Consider the following 17,041-nt stretch of genomic DNA (forward strand, 5'->3'; position numbering starts at 1 on the left):
AATTTCACCTTAATTCAAGGTTAAATTCTTCAATAAATCCTCATTAAATGCTAGTACTATACTGAAATTCGTGATTTCATTCTAGTCAAAAGCTACAGAAAAATACATTTCTATCCTAAAGGAGATAAAGTTATAGTAAAGAATGCATATTCATTTAAGTATTTCAATTTTGTGATGGAAGAATAATGAAATTTTACTCTCTACAAAATGGAGGCCAAAGAATCTGAACACAAATATTGGTAATGCAGCTAACTTGATGAATAAATTCATGGAATTAGTCTAATGCTACTAATTAACTACTCTTGAGTAGTTATCTAACTTGAAAAACCCTAATCATGCTGTATACCCTTAATGCTCAAATCAGAACCCTGTTGGCTGATTAAACTGATGTGTGAATTCTGGTATTCAGTGGGATCAGAAATGTGATGCATGAAAAGGATAATAACAAGTTATGCCCCAGACCTTGAGTTTTAGATTACCTATCAATTTCCATATAAGTTTAGTCTATGCCTTAGTTTTTAGATATAACACCAATTGTATAACTTCACTTATTAAAATTTAACTTTTATTATAATTCAGTTATCCCAAGATGACTTGGTTTAGGTTTATCTTTAACACTCTCTGACAAAGCTTTATATTCTTTTATGAGTACTAATTTAATTTGATTTTTTTTATATTATGCTATTGTATAAGCAGTAAATAAGATGTTTCATGAAAGCAGTTTCTAGGCTAATATAAGGCAGAACTTTCTAATAATAGAGTGGTGAAACTCTATTTAAAGCATTCTTTGCTCCTGGGGATAAAAGTGTGGAGGGAGATAGAATGAAGACATAGGATAATTTAGCTATTTTAACCTTGGTGTGATTTCCCCAGTTTTCATATGGATCTTTACCCTCTCTTTTACTTTGCCATTGACCAAGTAATTTGGACTACACTTACACACATAACCTTTTCATAGAACTACTTGGTCTGGCTTTGAGGAAAGTGGTAATTCTTTCTGACCTGATAACCCCCTACTAAATGCAGTTTTAAACACCCAAATCCATGAACAGGAGAATTAGCTTTTTGGGTCAAAACACATTAACATTCATTGAGATATAATATCTTTTCTAATTTATAAATGAGAAATGTTTAACTAATTAAGGAAAATCATTGCCATGACATTCTTCACTGTTTAAAAACGACAAACTAGCAGTTAATCATAATGCAATCAGTGATGGTTGGTTTCATCTTATATTAGTGAGACAATGCAAAATCAGCGAGGAGCCAAAAGAAGTTAATGAAACAATTCCACTTAACAAGGAAAAGAAATGAAAGATGGCTTCTTAAATATTCATTCTAAAATAACTAAGCAAAAAACTATTTTTGCTACTTGAGTTGAAACTATAATAATAGTAATCACCATTTATTCTGGATTCAAATACTAGATACAGTGCAAAGCAGTGATGATATTATTACATTTAATCTTCATAACAATCTTATAAATTAAGTATTACCACCACTTACAAATGTGGAAAATAAATCTTCAGGCACTAAATTACTTGCCAAGAACACCCCACAATAAGTGGCAGAGAAGGAAATGAAAATCATCCTGACTTTCAGCAGAAACCCTGTCATGTTGTCACATACTGCTACTGTTGGTCTTCTTTCCTTTGCTTTTTTTCTTCTCAGCTCTGACTCATTTTCCAGTTGTGGATCTAAAAAGTCAACAGTGTTGAAGAGTATCCAACATGGTATTTTCTGCTACTGCTATTGCTTATAGAATTTATTTCTTTAAATACAGTAAGGGCTATAGCAATTCATTAATTCATTTTTTGAACAGTCAAGCGTCAATTATCTAATATGTTCCAGGTATTATGTTAAGTGCTAGTGATAAAATGATGAATAAGTTATCATATAAGAAGGAAATATAATTACATTAATTTAAAATTCTATAGAATGTTATTAAAACAATTTTCCTATATGCTTTGCTCTAAGTATCATTACCAGAGAAATATTCATATTAGAATATTTTGGCAAACCTGTTGGCTAAAAGAAATTTAATTCAATGTGTTTGCATTCCAATGATCTTATATTTTAGTAATAAGATGTCAAATCATCTCTAGTCAACATTACATTGTGTTAAATTATCTGAAAGAACAACCGAACTCCTTAATCCATTAGTATTTCTCTTAACACTGAATTTGGTGGTCCTAATTACCACTGTATTTGTGAAAGTTGCCCATTCAGAGCCTTAAATTTGAGAGAAAAAAAAAAAACAAAAAACAAAACGACTTCATTACTCCTTGCTCAGGTTTACATTTCTAAACTTCCCTGAGAGAAAGGTACGAGGTAAGAGTGGAAATAAAATAAAATGCATACTCTATCTAATCAATATATAGAAATTCAGTGTATTGGTAGGTCTTTAGAAATAATAATCAAATTAAAACCTGTTAAAGAATAATGCATTTTAATGATTGATTCAGGCATACCTCTGATAAGAACACAATGTGATGTCTTTAGGTTACCATCAAGTCTGAGATACCATGAGATAAAAAGTGCATTTTAAAAATCATAGTATTTAACTAAGACTATGGAGAAGAGTGTAGAGATTTTATTTTATTACTCTTTGGGTCTGTTAATCAAGTTAGATATTTACATATTCATATTTTTATGAGCACTTTTTATTTGGTTTACAATCTCAGAATAATACTCTTACATCGTAAAAGTTATAACATGGAAAAAATGTTATAATAGTGGCTGGTTTTAATTATCTTCTTAGAATTTCACATCAGAAATGGCTTCTAATTTTCATCTGTATTTCATATAGGTATAGGGAAACAAATATACATAGCTTTTCACTTACTAGCTTAGATGATCAGAAATATGTAATCAGCAGCAAAGCATAATTTAGAGGCACAAATGGATAATTTTCAAAATTGGTGAAAAACAAAAAGAATTAAGAAATATAAAGAATTTACTTGCTTTATTTTTCCAATGTAGTTTGAGCCTAATTTAATTCTAAAATTACAACTTTACAGTTGACAATATTATGCTTGATTTTAAGACTCTGGAAGTGTTCCTTTTTTTAATGTGGGATTCATTCTGTCGTATCTCTGGTTTCATAAAATTAGTTCTAAATCTGATGAACTAAATAGATTTTAGAACTCAGCTATCCTTCTGAATTCATATACCTTATTTTGGTATTTTATAATTGTATGAGTTTTTAATTGCTGCTGTCACAAATCACCACAAACAGCAATTTAAAATAATACACATTTATTGTTTCACAATTCTGTAGGTCAGAAGTCTGGGTGGCTTAGCTGTTTTCTCTGATCTGGGTCTTACAAGGCCAAAATCAAAACATTAGCCAGTCTGGGCTCTTATCTAGAGGCTGTGCAGGAAAATTTTCTTCCAGACTCATTCATTGTTGGCATAATTCAGTTGCATGCAGTTGGAGGACTGTAATCCTCATTTGCTTCTAGGCCGTCAACTGGGAGCTACCCTTAGCTCCTAGAGTTCTCTCTCTTATCATTGCACATGGGCTCTACATGCCAGTAATGGCACATAAAATCTTCTCATCCTTGCAATCTTTTTGACATTTGTTCCCAGCCAGAGACAGTTCTTTGTTTTTAAAAGCTCATGTAATTAGTTTATATATAATCCTATATAATCCAGGATAATCTCAGTGAATTTAATTACTGGGCAAAGTCCCTTTTCCATGTAACATAACATATTCACATTTTCTAGGGATAAGGTCATGGGTGTCCTTGAAGGTCATCAGTCTGCCGACCACAACAATGCATTGTTTTTGTTTCATAATTTAAAATCTCTGTGATGAGGAGAATTTTAAAATCAGTACTGTATCATAATCTAATTGACAAGAATTTTTTCCTCTATGTATAATATATATTTCAATGTATGCATTACTAGTTGTTCTATATAATATAATGGTGTGTACATGTTACCATGATATGTTGGAATCTATGAAATATAATAATTTATGCTACCTTAAATAGCATATGAACACATAAGATCTATCAAAAATCATAAATACAGGACAAATAACCCAGTAAAATTAGACAACTGAAATGAACAAACTACTTGCAAAAGAAATCTAACTGGAAAATATATGTACCAAAATTTCAGCTATCCTAGAAATCAAAGAAATGTACCTTAAAAGAAGCTTCAATGTTCCATCTATAAAATTGTCAAAATTTTGAATAGATGTTACCTATTGTTTATGAAAGTGAAATGAGATAAAGTTGGAGGTAGAAACAATTTTGAAAGTCAATTTTGCAATATATTTTATAAAACTCTTTAAATAAGTTAACTCTAGGAATTTTTGCTGTAGAAGTAGTCAAAGACATACATAAAGATATATGTGTATGTATGTATATATATATGATATATAGTTTGTTGCAATTCGATTTATAATAATCAGCAATTGGAAACAAACTTCCTATTGTCAAATTAAAAACTACTGGTTAAGTATTACACATCCTTATAAAGAACACTTACAAGGCTAATAAAAGTGATACTATATTAGAATCTCTAATGAGAGAGGGAAATATGCATGAAATATCTATTGAGAAGAGCTTAGATAATAGTATGTATAGTAATTTTGAGAAAGAAAAAATAAAAACAACCATTTATATCCATCTTCTTCCTAGTTTAAGTGGAAGAGTGTGTCTTTTTCTAGCAATGGCTAATGTCTCCACTCATACCCTGGACATACCACCTTCCACTGCTTTAGGAATTACTTGTCTTCATTTTTCCCTCTGTCTTCTACTTTATTTGCTCTCACAACTTCTACTCCCCCTACTGAAGTCACTGCGATAAAATACACACATACATATATAAATAAGCAAATTAATAAAACCTATTTCCTCTAAGTACTGCATCATTTCTCCTTTTTGTTTTGGTCAAGATTTAGAATTTATTTTTTAGCCTCAATGTTTTTAGCTCTTTTCATTTTCTTTATTCTTCTACTTACTGTAGTAGATCCAAAATACTATGCATTTATTTAACAAATAGTTACTAATATCTGTTAATTCTGGGATCCAGTTGTGTGGGAGATAAGAAAGTGACTTAAATAGGGAAATATATCGACACTAATGTTTGGAGTCAGAAAATAATTTTTAAAAATCACATATGGACAAGTATAGTGTAGAGAATTAAAATAGGTTTTTGGAAATGAAAGTGACTAAAAGGTTATTTATTTCAGTATTCATATAAGACCTAACTTAAGCTAAAATCTCAGTTATTAGAAAGTATAGCAATATGAAATCAATGGAAAGAAAATTCCAGCTAACATTATCCCAGATTTTCAGAAGCTTGTTATCTAGCAAGGAGACACTGCAGAACTAGGGAATAGCTAGTACACTTAGTAAAGAATGACTTTGAGGTGATTGCGATATGTAAGGAAGGACAATCTAGATGAAATATATTGGCCTGGAGAACAGTAGTAGAAGAGATTCTTGGAGGTCAAACTATGTAGGACTTCCCATGCCAGGATATTAGTGGTGGGAGTGGTATTTTACATAGGGAAATGTGTGTTATGATTATCTGATTCTTATTTTTTAAAATTAGTCTGTTCGTGATGTCAAAATGGATTGTGGTGGGGTAAAAGTAGAGGCAGGAGACTTGCTAGGAAGCTCTTGTAGGTTGCAACAATTATTGTAATGGTATGAGAGGAGATGTAGAGGATTACACCAACACAGAAGAGAAAAGGAAGGGAATGGTAGGTGTGAGAAAGGAGATAATGCTGGAGCACCTGGAAAGATAATCTTTTCTGAAATGAGTCTGGATTCTAACTTTATCATGTTTTTGAAATGGTTCTGTTAAAGACCACTAATTCTCTTTAAAATTTTAGATCCAATTATGAATTCTGAGTTCTTTCCTCCCTAGACTCCTAAGTAGCTGTTAGCACAAAAAAATCACTATCTCCTTTGGTTTTATTTCTCTATTATTTATCTGAATTTCCTTTATAGGTCTTCTGCTATTGTTCATTCTTTCAATGTTGTGCTTATTCTCCCCAGAGTTTCTTCATTGTTGAATTCACAATGTCTTCTGAATATCAATGTCAACTTCTCATCTGTGTTCCCAGCACAGATTAATTCTTCCAACAGCTCAGTCTGTATACCAAACAGCCTACTAAAGATCAATGATTCGAAGTACTAGGAACATTTCAATATCTCCAAACTCAAATTCTATTTTTCTGTGTCCATATCATGATTTTTCTCTTTAATTCCTTTTTTAGGAATTCTCCCACCATCCACATGGGCTTGCGGTAAATTTAATTATTGACCTTATATCCTCACTTCTCTGGATTAGTATCATATATACATACACCCTTGCCTTGGCTTCTGGTGGGTGCAGTTACTTTACCACTCCTTGACTTTGCCCTTCACCACATGACTTGCTTTGGTCGATGCAATGGTGGTATGTGTAGTACAATTAAAAGCTTAAAAGGATTTTGGGCTGACTCCCTTATGACTTCCTGCATTTTGTAGATGTTAGTCCAAAGAGGATGAGAGACATGTGGAGCTGACTTTGACCCAACCTGTGCTTTAGAGTCAAGCCCAGTTGTGCTCAGGCTTTGGCAACAGTTATATGAACAAGAAATAATTGGGTATTTTTGTGCACCAATGAAATTTAATGGTTGTTTTTTAGCCAAAGCTGACTCATGCAAGGCGCAAATGAGAGACTGTCAGCCATCCCCAACTCTCCTTCTTCTGTTGACAGTCACATGGAATAATATCTAAATCTTACTGTTTTGTTTTCTCAGTCTCTCTTATAATGCTCACTATCTCTTTATGACCTCATATTCCTAACCATCTCTTGATTGAGCTACTCTAGCTTTAGTACAGCCCTCTTTCAACTTATTTTCCATATGATTGATAGAATGGTCAGTCTTAAGAGGCAAATGAATTGACTCATCCGTCAAAGACTGTAATACCCATAAGCAAACCATCAGTATAAAATGCAAATACTTTAGCACACACTGATCTTTATATTCTGGCCTTTCTCTAATGCTCTATCCTTATTTTATACACTTATCTCTCATCTTTACTTTTAACTCCAGCAATACCATGCACGTTTTCATTTTAAAGCTATTCCACATGTTCCTCACATACAGATTTTTCATTCCTACACTCACCCCCATGCTTATTTATTTCCTACCTTTTCTTCAGTCTCAAATAATGCTTTTTTCACAAAGTTGTTGCTAAGTTTCTCTGTGCACATCATTTTGTCTGTTTTTATTTAGGAACCCTGTGCCGTGTGTGCATCGAGGATAATCAGTGGTCATTTCTATTGAAGCATACAAGAATAACTGGTTAATTCTTGTTTGTTCTTAAAACTTAGTTCAGATGAACTTTCTGTATTTTATTAATTTGATTGCTCACTTGCCTTTTAACCAGCAAATAATTTTCTTAAGACCATGACCAATTCTTTTACCTCTGTATTTCTAGATGATACCTAAAACATTACAAATGTGGAAAAAGAAAATAAAACAAGAGAAATTAATTAATTAATTAATATATATTTCGAAAAGAAAGTTGAGGCCAAGAAAATTTACTTTTCTCATTGTCACTCAGCAAATAAGTTATGAGAATAAAAGTCTTCTTCTCTTCGAGTAGTACTTTTCTGCTCTACCATGTTGACTTCTCAATAAACATTTCTCTCTATAGATACGTAAATATATATATATATATAATTTATAAAGATATTTTTATATAAACCTAGGAATAAATTATCATAATTATTAGGCCTGTGTTTTAAGAAAAATCATTTGATAAAGCCAAAGTTTTATCTGTAAAAGAAATAGAAATTATTCTGAAAGTCTGTATCTATTGCACTTTATGTGGGAGATGATTTAATACCTTTGAAAAACACCAGTAAAAACAAATCATGATTAAACAAGCAAGGGAAGTTGGTACTTAGAAGAATCCTTTTGCAGTGCAAATAATCACATCCTCATTACCTTTGCATATTGGATAATATTAAGTGATCAAACCTAAGTAACTTTAAAAGTCCTCTGTACTATCTCTCAAGTACTCTTTCTTCAGATAAGCTTTTGAAGACATATTCTACATGTTTGTTTTTATTGACTTTTTTTTTTAGAAGAGTTTTATGTTTACAGCAAAACTAAAGGAAAGGTACGAAGATTTTCCAAATACCATCTGCCCCAACACATGTATAACCCCATTATTGACATCCCCCATCAGAGTGGAACATTTGTTGCAATTGATGAACCTACATTGACACATCATAATTACCTAGAGTTCAGTTTTTATTATGCATTCTACTTATTCTTAATTAATTGAGTCAAACTCTTTAATCTCTGCATTCCTGATTCTCTGGTGTTTGTAGTATACCTTCATCATTGATTGACTATATCTTTAACACCTCTTATCCCTGCTTATACTTAAGTTTGCTGTGTGTGTATGTTTATTTATATGTATGTATGTGTGTGTTGTGTGTGTGTGTGTTGAATCTGTGTCCCCTAATATTTTCAAATTCCTCAAAAGTAGAAATTGTGTTTCTCTTTCTGTTTATCCATCCAGTGTTTTTACATCAGGCTTCATACACACACAATACTTCAAATAGCCATTAACTGAGAATCTTAGATATGTTAAACATTGAAAATGATATAAAGATTTCATTTTATAGAAGAGTGAACTGACAGCTTTAGGGTAAAATCAAGTCACCTTATAGTGTATTAGTTAGAAACTAGAAATACACCTAGTTCAATTTCAATTCCTTTACAGTACACAGTCTCCTTCATTAGCTTGAGAAATGGCTGCTGTACTCTGTGAAATAGCCTATAACTATAAAATTGTATTTTGAGATGGTAAACATTTCCCTTAATGTTACTTCAAGTAAATCTCTTTACTAAATCTCATTATAAAAGATGCATATAAGAAATAACTAGATAGCAATGTTTCTTGATGATCAAATGGTACTTCAAAAATAATATTTTAAACTTCTCCTTTCAGGGCAGCTTGATTCTTTTTACAATATATTTGGAATTATTGTTCTGACTCAATGGTGAGGATAATGTTGATGATGATGATAATGTCACTACCATATTATATTCTTTAGAACTTTTTTCACTTACCGGTACCTTTTGGTCTTTGTCACACTGATCTTCACCATACTCTGAAATACAAGAGTATATGCTAATATGTCAAATTGAAACTTTAGTTACTCTTTTTTATAATATGATTTGCTTCTACAAAATTCTATTAATGGGCAACTATTACATATTTGAGTGGGTGCTGAGTTATACAGATGAATTAAGACATTACCCCAGATTTTAAGAAGTTGGTTGTATAGCAGATGGAATAAGAAGCTCATAATGTAATAAGATATTATTTCAAACTGAAGAATTCAGGGAGAACTTCATGGAAAAGGCAGCTTTGGAATTGAACTCTGAAAATCTAAATGTGGCATAGATGTGGCATGAGGACTGAGAGTCTGAGAACATGGGACTCTCTTGTCTCTAATTCATCTGCTGCTACTTTGTCTAGTGTAGTTTAATAAATACGATTTCTATTCAAATATCAGAGGTCTCACATTTTCATTTTATTTTATAAAAAAGCTTCTGTTATTTTTTCCCTTGGGAAGATTATTTCACAATATCGATCAGTTTCTTTAAAACAGACCTTCAGAAATAACAATCTAGAATCAAAAAATTTATAAGACTTGACAAGTCAGCATAAAATTGGGGTTATACCGTTCCATGTTCACTTCTTCCCTGAAGTAAAATGTTGGGGTGTGGAAAGCCTATAGATCAATATTTCTGCCCCCTGTCCTTACCCATCTGGATCTTTAGACTCACTCATGCTTTAGTGTATGTATGTGGTTGGGAGGAGTAGGAGTGTTCACCTATTTGGTTTGGTTTATCGAGTTGTTTCTCCATAAGGTCTTTCTATATAAGTGTTCTAAAGTTTGAATAGGAAATATTCAAACTTCCATATTCAATATGGAAGCCTATGCAGGATTGTGATTGAGATAATAATTTTTAGCCTTTATTCTTCAATCACTTATTAATGATCTGCTGTTCCCAGCATGTAGTACTGGTGAGTCAGGGAGAAATCTAGTTCCCCTCTGGAAATGGCTTATGCTTTATATCAAATAACCAGAAAAGAGTGAATAGTCTGCTTTTTTATTTTTTTCAAGGGCATAATAGCACATGGTAAAATCTTTGTCATTTCAATTGCAAATTTTCATTTAGAAAATGCAACTTTTTTTCAATAACAGTTGACATTTAATATTAGTTGACATTTATATTAGTTTAAAGTATACAGCATAGTGGTTAGACATTTATATAAATTTACAAAGTGATTCCCTCAGTTAAGTCTAGTACTCTTAACCAGGATAGCCTAATCTTGACATCTGAAGAATGAGTGTTTCCTCTGGGCTGTTTAAGGAACATGTTTCCGTTGGATCTATTTATTGTATTTCATTGACTTTCTGTCTTGCCAAGTCATTTGGAATCTCTCCAGAGGAGGATTCTCTTCACTAGGGAAAATATATGTCATATCACATTCTACCTTTCATAACAATTTATTTGCTTTTAATTAGCAAGACTGAGCTGAAGACCTAAATAGTCACTGAAGTCAAAATATTAATTTTGCTATCTAGCAAATGTAGAAAGAAAACAAAATTTAAACTGTTATTATAAATGTGGAGTTTCAGCATTCTTTAAAACATTTAGTTAATATATGTCCTGATATTCCATTTTGAAAAACAGATAATATGAATCAGCTATGATTTGGGTGCATGGTCTGAAATAATGATCATAGCTATAAAATCAGTATTTTTATTTAGCCAGTTGAAAAGCTAGCTTTTCAGTATGTTAATGGAAACCTACAACCTACTAATGATGAAAATAAATTTAGAGTCATTTACAGTCAGGTAAATTGAGTTCAAATTTTGGCTCTGCAATTTATTATCTCTGAAATCTCAAGTCTTGGTTTCTTTATCATAAAAAGAAGATAGCTATTCCTAATTTACAAGGGTTTCTTCTATCACTTTTAGGTTGAAGAATTGTGACATTTATTCTCTGGTTTCATAACTGTAATTTAGAAGTGTAATTTTCTGCATTTTCTGGGATAAATTTACATTGAAATTCTTCTATTTATGTTTCAAAAGGAAAATGTATGAACTTATATTCATATGAACTGTTTTCAATACGTATGTATTCTTGAGAGTTTATTGTCTGTGCACTGACCAATTCCCTAAGGTACTGTACCCATCCCTTAAATGGTATGGGTACTTGCTGCTAATTGCTCATAGTCCTTCCCTTGTTCATAAACCGAAGTTAAAGACTGACTGCCATGGGGTTACAAAAGGTCAGCCTCCTTGCCTCAAAGTGAAACTAACTCTGGCTTAATTAATGCTCCACACCTATCCATAGGATCAAGCTGTAGTTGGAGCCCAGCTAAGACCTCATCTTTTTTTAGTTCCTTAATTTGCCCCAGACTGCCTCCCTCAATCTTTTACTGCTGAAAGCACTCCCTCTATCAATCCGTTCACTCAAATCACTGTCTCAGGCTCTGCTTCTCAGGGACTGAATCTAAGACACATGTCATTGAAAATGATGAAAAAATGATGTGTGAGCAGTGTCCTTCAGTGGAAAATGTACTCAGATCTGATTTTGAATTCTAGCCTTTTAACTTGGTGGGTATATAATCCTGGGTAGATATTTTTATCTTTTTGAATCTCTGTTTATCTTAAAGGAGGTAAAATATTTTCTACTGGATTGTTGTGAGGTCTGAATGAAATAATATATATGAATGTGTACATACACAACACACACACACAAAACACCCAGCTCTGATTTGGGCAACATATAAGACTCAACAAATATAAATTCTCTACTCTTTGTGTCTAATGCTTTCTATTTCTTCTACTCTGATTCTCTGCTTTGTTCCAGCTTGTATTGATGTTTATCTTTTTTATTTCTGTTTTTTTCATGGTCTTTTTCTGGATGCCTCTTCCTGCCTAGGTGGCCAGGAAGCCTGCCATAGGAGCAGACTATGGGAACATCTCTTATTTAGGATTTGTGTATAGTAAGAGTCTAAGCAATGTGGAGTGTTAAAATGAAGGTATTAGAAAGGTAAATATTATTGGGTCATGTAAAGCCCCAAGAATGGGATTAAGAAAGATTGGGGCAAGCAAATAACCGGGGATATTCAAAGCAAAGACCAGAGAAGGGGCATTTCCTTTCTAATGAACTCTACTTGCTCTGGGAGGCATTTTACTGGAACCGGAGCTTTTTTCAAAGGTTCAGAGATATTAGGGACACTAAATCTTCTGATGGTGAGAGGTGGAGCTATCAAAGACAGCAATGGTAATGAAATACTATTGAAATGAAAGAATGACAAAACTCTTGGTAGCCAATACCATTCCATGTCAGTCCTAGGGGAAAGAGCGGGCTGGAATCAGTCACCAGCTATATTTGAACTCATCATCAGTAATTTCTCTAAAAAACCACAGAAGAATGCAAGATTAATTGCACATATAAGCAATTTAAAAAAGTATTTAATTTTATTTTGTTTATGTAATGAGATTTTAAAGCCACAGCAACGTCCTCTAGCAGCCATAATTTTAATTTTTAATATTAATTTTTAATGTTATAGATAACATTAGGAAACTTGAGCTCAAATTCTCTGTCTCTACACTCAACTACTTTGCCTTTGTACTCAGTTCTGCCTTTCAAGAATTGTCTGTCTCAGCTTTGTGAGAGGCATAGGAGGCACATTAGCAAATTACGAAAAAAAAATTCTTATGTAGCCGTGGGTACTGTGCTAAAAAATTTATTTTCAGTATCTTGTTAAATGCTCACAATAAAACTTATATATTAGTTTAGATTTTTCTCCAGTATTATAGATGAAGAAACTGACTCAGAAAGTTTTGAGTAATTTTATCAATATTAAAAAATTAATAGGCAGCTATGTTTCAAATCTAAATCAGTCCAATTTCACTCATACTGAAAAATATAAAAATTTATGATTACTGTCTTTCACTGACTTACTTTTATTATTTAGGAATGCTATTTCTTTCTTAAAAATATGTCTGCTCTGGAGTTAACATAGTCAGAGTATCTTCTGGGCTGCCTCTGGATTTTTCCTATTTTATGCAAGAATGTCATTTCTAATATTCCTAAGTGTCACGTATTTAAATTCTTAGTTTTTAAAAAAGGACTATTGAATTTTCAGACGAGGTCAATATTAGAATCAGTTTGAAATAATTGGTGGAAAATATAAAGTTAAAAACCAAATCCAAGGAAAGTTCTTAATTTCTCTGCTCTAACTCTGGGGTGGTGGGGGGGAGTACTGCAGGTTACCAATATTTTAAAATCAGGGGTCTGCAATATCGGTTGCCTAAAGGGGTATTTCAGCATTATATCTGAAAGCCATTTTAAACAGCAAAATCATTAACAAAAAGCACAAAAATGTGAAAAACCTATCACTAAATAAACTCTGGTTTATGAGAAATTGAAAAAATACAAGTGCAAAGTGTATGAAATTATAATTACTCTCCACCTCCAGGAATGGAAATAGGTAAAAAATAAAAAATAAAAAAAAATGATAATACTAATTCTACTTTCTAGCATTATCAAAAACCAGTCTTTGTCAGTCTTTGTCAATTCTCTTTTTCTTTAAATTCTCACACCACTGAATTTTTTTTTAATACTTTGGATAGATGTTATGACACATATTTCTAACTTAAGATGGCAATTTTAGAAGCTGGACTGCAGAGTTGTGAGTCTAATAAAACCACTAGGCAAAAATTAAAAAGAAAAGCAAGAAAGCAGATGATAATGTAGGAAATGAAGTTAAAAAGTATAATACTTTATTTATGAAATACAAACCACTGGCCTAGTCTTTGATTTGAGTGGGTTGTAGAAGTGAATCTTGTAGCATTATATTGAGGGAAAAAAATATAGAAGGAGAGATGGAAGGTATCACATTCCTTACAATTGCAAATTAACTTCAGAATTATTTAGAAAAATCAAATGATATTCTAAACTCACCTACTGAAAAAATGAAAGGACTTTGAGGGAGAGTTTGGCAGTTTGTTACAAAACTAAACATATTCCTACCAACCTAGCAATTAAACTCCTTGATATTTAACCAAAGGCTTCAAAACATATGTCCACATAAAAATCTACACACGAATGTTTAGAGCAGCTTTATTTATAATTGGCAATACTTAGAATCAATCAAGATGCCCTTCAGTAGGTGAATGGATAAATAAACTGTGGTACACCCAGACAATGGAATATTATTCAGCACTAAAGAGAGATGAGCTATCAGGCTGTGAGGAAACATGGAGGAAATTTAAATACATGGTGTTAAATGAAAACAAGCAGTCTGAAAATCTACATATTGTATGATCCAACTAAATGACATCTGGAAAAGGCAAAACTATGGCGACAGTAAAAAGATCAGTGATTGCCAGGGTTGAGTCAGGGGAGAGGGATGGATAGGCAGAGCAAATAGGATTTTTAGTGCAGTGAAAAACACTGTATGATACCATGATGTTGGATACATGTCATTATACATTTGTCCAAACCCATAGAATGTACAACACAAAGAGTGAACCATAATGTAAACTATGAATTTTGGGTGATTACTGTTCAAGATTTGTGATGACTTTATAGAACATGACTATCCTAAATAATGGGAGTTGACTGTATATAACTTACTGTTTTAAATATAACTAAATAATTATGCATCTACTCCATGTATACCCATTTACTTATATAAACACACACATTTGTCTATTTTTCAAAAGCTCCCTAGTTTGTTACTAAAGTTTGAGGACCACTAGTTTATTAGGATACAGAGTTTAAGGAAACAAGATTAAGCAGTTTAGATTCAGTTGAATAATAAACATTGCCTAGCATTGTTTCTGATTTTTCTTGTGAAACAGCAATTCTGGCAATGGAATCAATTTATAATTTCAATAATAAATCCTTTTATGGGAATTAAACGGCCTTCATACCCTTTTCCTCATATACTTGTTTTTTTTTTTGTTTTTTGATTTTTTTTTTATTTCTACTTATTGCTGTCATCTTTTCCAATTCACTTCTCATTGGTTTTCTCAGCTTGATTTCATTGGTTAATAGTAGCTGCTCACATTACGTCTTAAGCTGAGAAGTGATGATATCAGCAGGGAGAATGAAGAGTAGCCATGTCACAGCATGCCACCTCAGGGGTTTATTGGCCTCTTAGAAAAAGGTTAGCAATGCAGTGTACCATGCTCAGGGACTATTTATCTTCCTTGATTCAGAAAGCTCAGTAATTCAGTATACCTGTAGTTTATAACAGGACTATCTTTTATTCACAATATTTTAGAAGTTGCCTTCTCCCTTATTTTTTAAATTATTTTTTCTATTATTTTCTAATTAGAATAGAGTAGAACACATAAGTAGATATTCATTCAGTTAGTCTTCATTCAGTAGTTACTGACCGTCAGTTACTGTATGAGACAATGGAACACGTGATAATGGAACACATGACAAAACTCCTCACTCAAGGGGCTTTCAGTTTAGAGTAGGAGAAAGAAAAATTAAGTAAACAACTTAGATGATTTCACGTAGGAATAGGCTATGAAGGAAATGAAGCAAGGAAATGGAACAGAAATTAATCAGTGTTGAGTTGAGAGAAGGGTTGCTTCTTTAATCATGTCAAAAAGGCTAGTCAGCACAAATCACATGTATATTCACTGTGCTTCTAACAATTACTCTGGTTACTCTAATTATACATGGTAACTAGTCGCATCAGAAATGAACCTACCCAAAAAATTTCACAGTCTACTAGAGAAAATTATACACACACACACACACACACACACACACACCACACACACACGTTTTAATTCTAAATAGAAAGAAACTGTGCCATAAGAAGAGACAAAATCTTTTGAGGATACCACTTTCCACTATTACTGTTCATTCATGCATGCATGCATTCATCATTAGAAAGTATTCTGGAAAAGGTGGTATTAATTAATCTGAGAATTGAAAGAATGGTTGAGAAATGGCTCTCTAAACAGAGGAATTAGCAGCATCTGAAAATATAACTCATGCCTAGTTGGTTAAAAGTCATGAATATCAGTCAATGAATTTAGTTTTTATTTCTATTTTCTGGAAGCATTTAAGAGAGGAGGTGACATGGTGAGAGTTGTCAATTAAGGTATTTTTACATTGATACTGAAATAATAGTTGGAGAAGGCAAGAGACTAGAGGAAGATATCCAAGTGGCTATTGCAAAAGTTCTGAGAGGACCAAACATCACAGGTGACATGAGAATGGGAAGAAGGAGGTGGAAGCAAGGACATTTGCAGATAAAAGTAAAAGGCTTAGTTGTTGGCTTTAAATATAAATGGGCTGAGTAACTTCATCAACATGGTATATGAAGCATTGAAGTTCGGAAGGAAAATAATGAGAAAGCTGAAGAACGCTTTGATTTTAAGCTTCTGAGACTATGATGGTAATGCTGTTCTCCAAATGAATTAGAAATTTTACCTTTGCATCTATTATCAGGAAGAGAATTTGCATCATTTCTCCTTTAAATGTTAGATAAACTTCACCACAAATGCAAGACTAATTCAACATTAATAATCAATTATTTCAAAAATTAATGTAACCCATCCCATCAACAGGCAAATAAAGAAAAGTCCTATGATCATGTCAATAGCTGTAAAAAAATAAAAATAAATTAGACAAAGCCCAACATACATTTATGATTAATAAATCTCAGGAGACTAAGAATATAGAAGAATTTCTTTACCTTGATAAAGAACATTTCATTAACAAAAAAAACTCAAAACTTTCAGCTAGCATTGTATATAATTATGAGAAACTTTGTAATTATGAGAAAGTGTCCCTGAGATTGAAACAGGATGAGGGTGTCTCCTCTTATACTCCAATTCAACGTTGTACTGGATGTTCTAACTAATGCAATAAGACAATGCAGTAAGACTAAGTGGGAAATAAAAGATATACAGACTGAGTTAAAAGAAATAAATTTGTCCACAG

Source organism: Pteropus vampyrus, unplaced genomic scaffold (genome assembly GCF_000151845.1).
Source record: "Pteropus vampyrus isolate Shadow unplaced genomic scaffold, Pvam_2.0 Scaffold39, whole genome shotgun sequence".
NCBI lineage: Eukaryota > Metazoa > Chordata > Mammalia > Chiroptera > Pteropodidae > Pteropus > Pteropus vampyrus.